The following is a 10,311-nucleotide window of genomic DNA, read 5'->3' on the forward strand; positions in this document are numbered from 1 at the left end:
AGGGGGAATGTGAGAATATGCATGTGCGTGCTAAGTTGCTTCAGTCGTGTCCAACTCTTTGTGACCCCATGGACTGTTGCTTGCCAGGCTTCTCTGTCCATGGGGACTCTCCAGGCATGAATACTGGAGTGGGTTTCTGTGCCCCACTCCAGGGGATCTTCCCAACCCCATATACCCATATATATAAATATTTTTATTGTGGTAAAAGTCACATAATATAAACATACTATTTTAACCATAATCGACTATATGGTTATAGTGGCACTAAGTACATTTACGTTGTTGTGTAACTCTCAGCATCATCCAGTCTCCCGAATTTTTCACCTTCCTAAACTGAAGTTCTATCCCCATTGGACACTAACTTGCCATTTCCCCTCCCCAGGCTGCCTACCCCGCAGCCCCTGGCGTCTACCTGTATACTTTCTAACCTTATGATTTTGACTATTCTAGGTTCCTCGTATAAGAAGACTCAGTATTTGTCTGCACCTACTGTATATGGGAATGCATTTTTAAGTTTAACTTAATATATGTCCTATAAACAGATTGCACCTTCTTTTTTTCTACCTGTGCTATACAGTAGGTTCTCAAAAGTTATCTATTTATACACACTGTATATATATCAACCTCAATATCCCAATTTATCCCACTCCCCCTTCGCCCCCTTGGTGTCCATACATTTGTTCTCTATGTTTCTGTCTCTATTTCTGCTTTACAAATAGGTTAATCTATACTATTTTTCTAGATTCCACATATATGCGTTCAGTTCAGTTGTTCAGTTGTGTACAACTCTTTGTGACCCTGTGGACTGCAGCATGCCAGGCCTCCCTGTCCATCACCATCTCCCAGAGTTCACTCAGACTCATGTCCATTGAGTCGGTGATGCCATCCAGCCATCTCATCCTCTGTCGTCCCCTTTCCTCCTGCCCCCAATCCCTCCCAGCATCAGAGTCTTTTCCAATGAGTCAACTCTTCGCATGAGGTGGCCAAAGTACTGGAGTTTCAGCTTTAGCATCATTCCTTCCAAAGAAATCCCAGGGCTCATCTCCTTTAGAATGGACTGGTTGGATCTCCCTGCAGTCCAAGGGACTCTCAAGAGTCTTCTCCAACACCACAGTTCAAAAGCATCAATTCTTCGGCGCTCAGCTTTCTTCACAGTCCAACTCTCACATCCATACATGACCACAAGAAAAACCATAGCCTTGACTAGACAAACCTTTGTTGGCAAAGTAATGTCTCTGCTTTTGAATATGCTATCTAGGTTGGTCATAACTTTCCTTCCAAGGAGTACGCATCTTTTAATTTCATGGCTGCAGTCACCATCTGCAGTGATTTTGGAGCCCCCAAAATTAAAGTCTGACACTGTTTCCACTGTTTCCCCATCTATTTCCCATGAAGGGATGGGACCAGATGCCATGATCTTCGTTTTCTGCATGTTGAGCTTTAAGCCAACTTTTTCACTCTCCACTTTCACTTTCATCAAGAGGCTTTTTAGTTCCTCTTCACTTTCTGCCATAAGGGTGGTGTCATCTGCATATCTGAGGTTATTGAGATTTCTTCTGGCAATCTTGATTCCAGCTTGTGCTTCTTCCAGCCCAGTAAGCAGGGTGACAATATACAGCCTTGACATACTCCTTTTCCTATTTGGAACCAGTCTGTTGTTCCATGTCCAGTTCTAACTGTTGCTTCCTGCCCTGCATATAGGTTTCTCAAGAGGCAGATCAGCTGGTCTGGTATTCCTATCGCTTTCAGAATTTTCCACAGTTTATTGTGATCCACACAGTCAAAGGCTTTGGCATAGTCAATAAAGCAGAAATAGATGTTTTTCTGGAATTCTCTTGCTTTTTCCATGATCCAGAGGATGTGCAATTTGATCTCTGGTTCCTCTGCCTTTTATAAAACCAGCTTGAACATCTGGAATTTCATGGTTCATGTATTGCTGAAGCCTGGCGTTAGTTTACAATTTTTTCTCTTTCTGACTTAATTCACTCTGTATGACAGTCTCTAGATCCATCCACACCTCTGAAAATAGCATTATTTTGTTCCTTTTTTATGGCTGAGTTATTCCACTACATACACGCACCACATCTCCATCCATTCCACTGTTGATAGACATGTAGGTTGCTTCCAAGTCCTAACTATTGTAAACAGTGCTACAGTGAACATTGCAATACATGTGTCTTCTGGAATTATTGTTTTCTCCAGATATATGCCTGGAGTGGGACTGCTGGGTCATATGGTAGGTTTTTTTTTTTTTTTTTTAAAGGAACCTCCATACTGTTCTTTATAGTGGCTATATGAATTTACATTCCCACCAATAATGTAAGAAGTTTCCCTTTTCTTCACACCTTCTCCAGCTTTTATTGTTGTAGATATTTTGATGTTGACCATTCTAATCACTGTGAGGTGGTACTTCATTGTAGTTTTGGTTTGCATTTCTCTAATAATTAGTGATGTTGAGCATTTTTTTCATGTGCCTCTTGGCTATCTGTATGTCTCCTTAGGAGAAGTGAATATTTAGGTATTCCACCTATTTTTGATTGGGTTGTTTATGTATTTATTTTGGTGTTGAGCTGCAGGAGCTTTTTGTATATTTTGGTGATTAATCCCTTGTCAGTTGCTTCGTTGCAAATATTTTCTCCCATTCAGAGAGATCTTTTCATCTTATTTACGTTTTTTTTTTTTTTTTTTTTAGGCTGTGCAAAGTCTTTAAGTTGAATTAGGGTCCCACTTGTTTACTTTTGTTTTTATTTTCATTACTCTGGATATGGTGAAATATTTTAGATTTGTTAAAAAGAATATACAGAGAGTTCCTGAATGCCCTTTACCTATTTTCCCTTTATATTGATGTTGTATATAACCAAGGCACATTTGTCAAAATGAACAATTAGCATTGGTATGGCATCACCGACTCGATGGACATGAGTTTGGGTAAACTCTGGGAGTTGGTGATGGACAGGGAGGCCTGGTGTGCTGCAATTCATGGGGTCTCGAAGAGTCGGACATGACTGAGCGACTGAACTGAACTGAACCTCACTATTAAAAAAAAAAAAAAAAAAAAACAACTACAGACTTCATTCAGATTCTTCAGTTTGTTTTCTAGGATCAAATTTCTATTTCAGAATACACAGTGGTGATAGTTAATGTTTGCAAGCACCAAGATTTTATCCATTGCTTTCCTCCCATCATACTCTAGTCAGCTTGCTTAATGGTCCTGAGAATGTCTTCCTGTTCTTGATATTTTAGTTAACAGTAGACTCATTTGCAGAGAAGGCAATGGCACCCCACTCCAGTACTCTTGCCTGGAAAATCCCATGGATGGAGGAACCTGGTAGGCTGCAGTCCATGGGGTCGCTGAGGGTCGGACACGACTGAGCGACTTCACTTTCACTTTTCACTTTCCTGCATTGGAGAAGGAAATGGCAACCCACTCCAGTGTTCTTGCCTGGAGAATCCCAGGGACGGGGGAGCCTGGTGGGCTGCCATCTATGGGGTTGCACAGAGTTGGACACGACTGAAGTGACTTAACAGCAGCATACTCATTTGAATTCGCTGACCTTAGTGACTTCTGTGTCCATTTTGTTGAATTGTGTTCATGCTGGAATCCATAGCCATCAATGACTATAATAATGGTAGGAGGAAGATGATGATGGCATAAGGAATACAGAGAAAGAGCTTTGGTTTAACTTTTTGGTAGAAAGACCTTTTTTATTCATGAAATCTCAGCTTACAATGTAGCTTCATTACTACAGTGACATGAAAAGACCTAGGACATGTTAAACATTCAAAGGCAACAAGAATCAGGACAATTAGTATCACACACATTAAGCCTTTGAAACTGAATGTATCAGTTTAGTTTTCCTAACTAATCAAAAGAAGAGGTCATTATTATACACAATTTGTTGTTTAAAGTTATTAGATTAAAAATCTTAAGAATTAGACTTTAATATATATTTTAACTTTTTATTTTATACTGGAGTATTAACAATGATTAACAATGTTGTGTTAGTTTCAGGTGTACAGCAAAGTGATTCAGTTATACATATACATGTATCTGTTCTTTTTCAAATTCTTTTCCCAGTTAGATTGCTATGTAATGTTGAGCAGAGTTCCCTGTGCTATGCAATAGATCCTTGTTGGTTACCCATTTTAAATATAGCAGTGTGTACATGTCAATCTCAGACTCCCTAAGTATCCCACCTCTCCCTTTCACCCTGGTAACCATAGATTCTTTCTCTATATCTGTGAGTCTATTTCTGTTTTGTAAATAAATTCATTTGTAACATTTTTGGAATCTGCATATAAGGGATATCATACTGGATCTATTTTAAAAATATATCTAATTTTTGTATTATATATAGATGTCTACATAATACATATACATATATTACATAATACATGGCCATATATACAAAAATATATATATATATAATTTAGATGCACTTTGAAATATTTTAAAGTGTGATCCTTAAGATCTTTAATCTGCTAAATTTCTAAACAATTATATATGTGACATACAAACACACACACATACATACACATTCAGTGTCAGGAATTTTATTCTCAGCAGTACTTTAGCTGTCTTCTTAAAATTTTGATGTTTTATTTGCATTTTTAGAGTACCATTTTGCCGGGAGCCGGCATATTGCATATTGAGTGCATATTGCATATTGCATATTGAGTGCAGCACTTTCCACAGCATCATCTTTCAGGATCTGGAATAGCTCAACTGGAATTCTATCACTGCCGGGAGCCAGCGTGAGGAACTCCGCCCATGACAAAGGTCATGAGGAAGGAGGCTCGGCATACGCAAAGGCGGGGTCGAGCCTCAGGAGTCCCCCTGGAAATTCTTAAGCATGTACACCCAAAACCAGAGTCTGCCTACTTTCTGCTTTGTGCCTTCACCTACACCTCTGACTTTACGGAGGGCTGTCCCCCACTACCTCTCTCTGAAAAAAGAGTTAGCTTACAGCTCCAGTTAATAATTCCTGGGTGTGACAGTGTTCAACCTACAAACTCCTTTGGAAATCCTCTAGCCTGCCTGAATAGGTTTTTCCGGCCACATGTGATTGTTCAGAGCCTCCCAACTGTGAGAGGCAGGAGATGTTCTAAACTGTCTAAACACAGATTCTTTTGAGTAGTTAAAAGATTGATTAGAAATTGTATTGGTGAAGGGATTTTCACTTGTTGGGCCAAAGTTTGCTGCTAAGTTTCCATATCCCTTACCTGCTGTGTCCCTGGAAGTGTATTGATTAATATAATTGGTGTAAGTAGTAGCTTTAATGTTTGTAACCTGGGACCCTTGAGTTAATTCTTTTTCTTGTTATAGCCCACCACACCTTTGCTCTGTAGGAATGCAACTTTATCTAATGCTTTTGGAGGGTGGCGCTTGACTTACCACCTTTGGAGAAAAATAAGTTTTCTGAAGAAAGGGTCTTAAAATGTTAACAGGCCTCCGGGCCAGAAGATGATGCAAATCACCTAAGCTTTTGCATATGATAAGTTTGCAGGAAGAAAGCCTGGCTTGCTGCATGACTCTACCCCTTCCCCCATTATCCTCTATGCATAACTTAAGGTATAAAAACTACTTTGAAAAATAAAGTGCGGGCCTTGTTCACCGAAACTTGGTCTCCCCATGTCGTTCTTTCTCTTACCTTCTGGCTGAATTATTCAGCCTCTTTTCTCCACTGAATTTCCTCACTGAGCTATCCTTATTCTATTACTCTTTATATCCTTAATTAAAGTTTAATTAAGCAGTTGTTTCCTGATCCTCGCCGACGCCGTCCCCGCTTCGAATTCCCTGGATCCACCGGGGCTGGACCCCGGCACCATTTAAATAGATTTTTCTGTGTTGTTTTGAGTGTATTCTATATAACTCTTTTGTGATTGCTCTATTACATTATACACACATATTTTGTGTGTGCATGTATATATATTTGTGGTAAATCTATGTTGTTGTTGTAGAAGAATATGTTTAAATGTTGTTGTAGAAGCAGAAAAACATCTACTTCTGCTTTATTGACTATGCCAAAGCCTTTGACTGTGTGGATCACAACAAACTGGAAAATTCTTAAAGAGATGGGAATACCAGACCACCTTACCTGCCTCCTGAGAAATCTGTATGCAGGTCAAGAAGCAACAGTTAGAACCAGACATGGAACAACAGACTGGTTCCAAACTGGGAAAGGAGTATGTCAAGGGAAAGGAGTACATCAAGGCTGCATATGGTCACCCTGCTTATTTAGCTAATATACAGAGTATATCATGCAAGATACTGGGCTAGATGAAGCACAAGCTGGAATCAAGATTGCCAGGAGAAATATCAATAACCTCAGATATGCAGATGACACCACCCTTATGGCAGAAAGCAAAGAAAAACTAAAGAGCCTCTTGATGAAAGTGAAAGAGGAGAGTGAAAAAGTTGACTTAAAACTCAACATTTAGAAAACTAAGATCATGGCATCCGGTCCCATCATTTCTTGGCAAACATGAAACAATGGAAACAGTGACAGACTTTATTTTTTGGGGTTCCAAAATCCCTGCAGATGGTGACTGCAGCCATTAAATTAAAAGACACTTACTCCTTGGAAGGAAAGTTATGACTAACCTAGACAGCATATTAAAAACAGACATCCGTCTAGTCAAAGCTATGGTTTTTGCAGTAGTCATGTATGGATGTGAAAGTTGGACTATAAAGAAAGCTGAGCGCCAAAGAATCGATGCTTTTGAACTGTGGTGTTGGAGAAGACTCTTGAGAGTCCCTTGGACTGCAAGGAGATCCAACCAGCCAATGGTAAAGGAAATCAGTCTTGAATATTCATTGGAAGGACTGATGTTGAAGCTGAAGCTCCAGTACTTTGGCCACTTGATGCAAAGAAATGACTCATTGGAAAAGACCCTGATGCTGGAAAGATTGAAAGTGGGAGGAGAAGGGGACGACTGAGGATGAGATGGTTGGATGGCATCACCCACTCGATGGACATGAGTTTGAGCAAGCTCCAGGAGTTGGTGATGGACAGGGAAGCCTGGTGTGCCACAGTCCACGGGGTCACAAAGAGTGGACCAGGACTGAGTGACTGAACTGATAGTTAACTATGTTTTTGTTGTTTAGTCACTTAGTCCTGTTGGACTCTTTGCAACTCTATGGACTGCAGCCTACCATACTCCTCTGTCCATAGGATTTTCCAGGCAAAAATGCTGGAGAGCGTTGCCATTTCCTCCTCCAGGGGATCTTCCCCACTCAGAGATCAAGCCCGTGTCTCTTGCTTGGCAGATGTATTCTTTACCACTGAATCACCAGGGAAGCCTGTGAAATATTTACATATTTGTATTATATCTATATATCTGTGTCTAAGTATGATATTTCTAACCCCATCGTTTTTGTCTTCTCCTGGGACTCTGATGACAAGAAATTGAATGTTCTGTTACAGTCCTGCAAATCCACAAGGGTGTGTTTGTCTGTTCATCTGTCTATTTATTTATTGATATGTAGCTTTCTCTTTGTTGTTTAACTAGTTAAAGAGTTAGATGTGAAAGTCCTTTGAACGTTCTCTCTATGAAGTACAAATAGAACTGAAAAAGGATATAATAATAGAATATAGTGTGTCTATGGAATGAACAAATATTTATATAGTTATAATGAGATAAATGCTTTTATGGGCTATAAACTTTTATAATTAACCAATATTCCAAGGACAGGAAATTTTATTATTATTATTGAATGGGAAATAAATATTACCAATCTTGGAGTAAAAATACAATGTATGGATAGCATAAATTGGATGATAGACTGAAGAGAGGTGGGAGAATTATAATACTGTCATCATCCAAAATAGGCCATCAAAAAATCGTATCTGTAAATAATGGAGTAAAAAACAAGATTTTAAACTGTTACCATTCCACAGTGACTGTGTAATATATAAACTAGATGCTCATCAAACTTTTAAATACAACTAATCTAAATTTCTGGTTATTACTGCAGCTTCCTAAAACTGAATTATGGCCAGTAAATTGGAAAAAGAACTAATATACACTATTTACTGATTTCTGAAAATCAGAACATGTTTTGTTTTTCTACATTCTCTCCCATATGTTTCTTATGCAGCTTTATTATCTCCAGAATATTTATTGTCTTTCATTTTTCTTTATGGAAGAAAAAGCGTTTCCCTTCCTCACTATATTTTTATTATTTTCAGCAGGTCATTCATTCTTTCAATTTCTTGGTATCCAATCTGTTATTCTTCCTCAATCCTGCTGACTTCTTATTTTGGTTTGAACACTCACTTCATACTTGTACTGTAACTTTCCTATATAGCCTTTTAATTTTTTTCTACAAGATTCTGGTTTGGTTTGTTCTGATATTCTCTGCTTTTCTAAAATCTACAAGATGTTCTACTTTATGAGTAAGAAGAGGTATTACTTGTACCAAATTTTTCGTCTTAAACCAGAAGCTCATGATAGCATTATAAATTAGTCATGATTCAAATTCATAGCAAACACCAGGACAGGAAATTAATCATAGAAGCAATAGGTATATATGATCCATGAATGCATCTAAAGATTCTGCCCCATTTTTATGTTTGAAAAGGTGACAGTTTTAAAATAATATTTATGTAGACTTAGTATAATTGTCCTAAAATCTGAACAGAATTGAATAATCACTGAAAAACAACTTTCAAAGGTTGACCAAGACAGAGAGGTATTTTCATTTAGATTTGTTAATATTTTTCTTTCTCACAGTTTCTAGCTTAACTCTAATGCATTTTAATTGCATCTTAACTCTACTGATCACTTAAGGCTAGTAAGAAGTGAATGTGATGATGGTGAGGAGACATTTTAATGTAACTGATAGATTAATTAACATTTAAGTATTTGAGTGTACATAAATCTTGTGATCAGGTTCTTATCAAATTAGTTAAAATTTTCAATGTTATTACTAAATTAAGATGCTGAAGTCTCTTCCTGCTGCTGCTAAGTCGCTTCAGTCGTGTCCGACTTTGTGCGACCCCATAGAAGGCAGCCCACCAGGCTCCCCCGTCCCTGGGATTCTCCAGGCAAGAACACTGGAGTGGGTTGCCATTTCCTTCTCCAATGCATGAAAGTGAAAAGTGAAAGTGAAGTCGCTCAGTCGTGTCCGACTCTTAGCGACCCCATGGACTACAGCCCACCAGGCTCCTACGTCCATGGGATTTTCCAGGCAAGAATACTGGAGTGGGGGTGCCATTGTCTTCTCTGAAGGCAAGTCTCTTAGGCTTTATTTTATCATTTGATCCTTTATTACTGGAAAAGGCAATTGTGATAACCTGTAAATTTTTGTAAGCCAATATTAGAAATGTTTAATGATAGCATATCGTTTAGTTAATTTAAAACTTGGTGCTAATAATTTTATACTTGTCAAGTCTTCCCAAAACTATATGAAGTGTTCTGCTATCAATTTAGCAAAATTTAAATCATTGTGAGATATAACAAGCTAATATTTGTATGTTGCAGTTCAGTACTTAGCAGACTGCTTTGCTCAAAATAGGTGTTACACTAAGCTTGAATGAATGAGTAATTTTGGGATTACTGAACCAAAACCTGTGGTTGCAGAATGGAAATATTTTGAGATAATAGAACTGACTTTGTTTTATAGAAAGAATACTCAAAGCAGCTTTGGATAATCAGTTGACAGCTTTGGAGTTTATGTGTCTGGGAAAGAGATAAATTGCAGCCTGTTGTGTAGAGAACACGGAACTGTAAGACCAAATTGAAATATTCAGTGGCAGAGGGATAGATGAGAAAAAAAATAATTTAAAGCTCTTACTCCTTCCTGATGGTATTATTTCCACCACTAGAAATTCCTCTTATAATTTTGAGTAAAGCAAGAAGTGAGACATAGTTTTCAACCCTTCCTTTAAGCATGGCTTCTTTTCCTTCATGAGAAATAAGTTACTGGGCACACCCATACTTGAAAATAATTGTGATATTTATTTTAAGTACCTAGATTTTCATAGAAAACTGGAAATGTTTTAGTAAGAAATGGACTATTCAAATCATATACCCAGAACACTTATAATCCCTAATAAGGGCAATTATTAATACAATTATTGATAATTAAATATTTAATATTCATTTAGCAGTTAAGTTTTAGGTCAGCTTTGTGATCCAAAGCTATATTCATATATACCATCTAACAAATGTTTTCCTAACTTCATTTTCCCCAGTTAGGTAAAACTCTCTACTATCTGTTATCAGTTCAGTTAGTTGCTCAGTCATGTCCGACTTTTTGCGACCGCATGAACCATAAAACACCAGGCCTCCCTGTCCATCACCAAC

This window comes from Bos mutus, chromosome 4 (assembly GCF_027580195.1).
Source record: "Bos mutus isolate GX-2022 chromosome 4, NWIPB_WYAK_1.1, whole genome shotgun sequence".
Lineage (NCBI taxonomy): Eukaryota > Metazoa > Chordata > Mammalia > Artiodactyla > Bovidae > Bos > Bos mutus.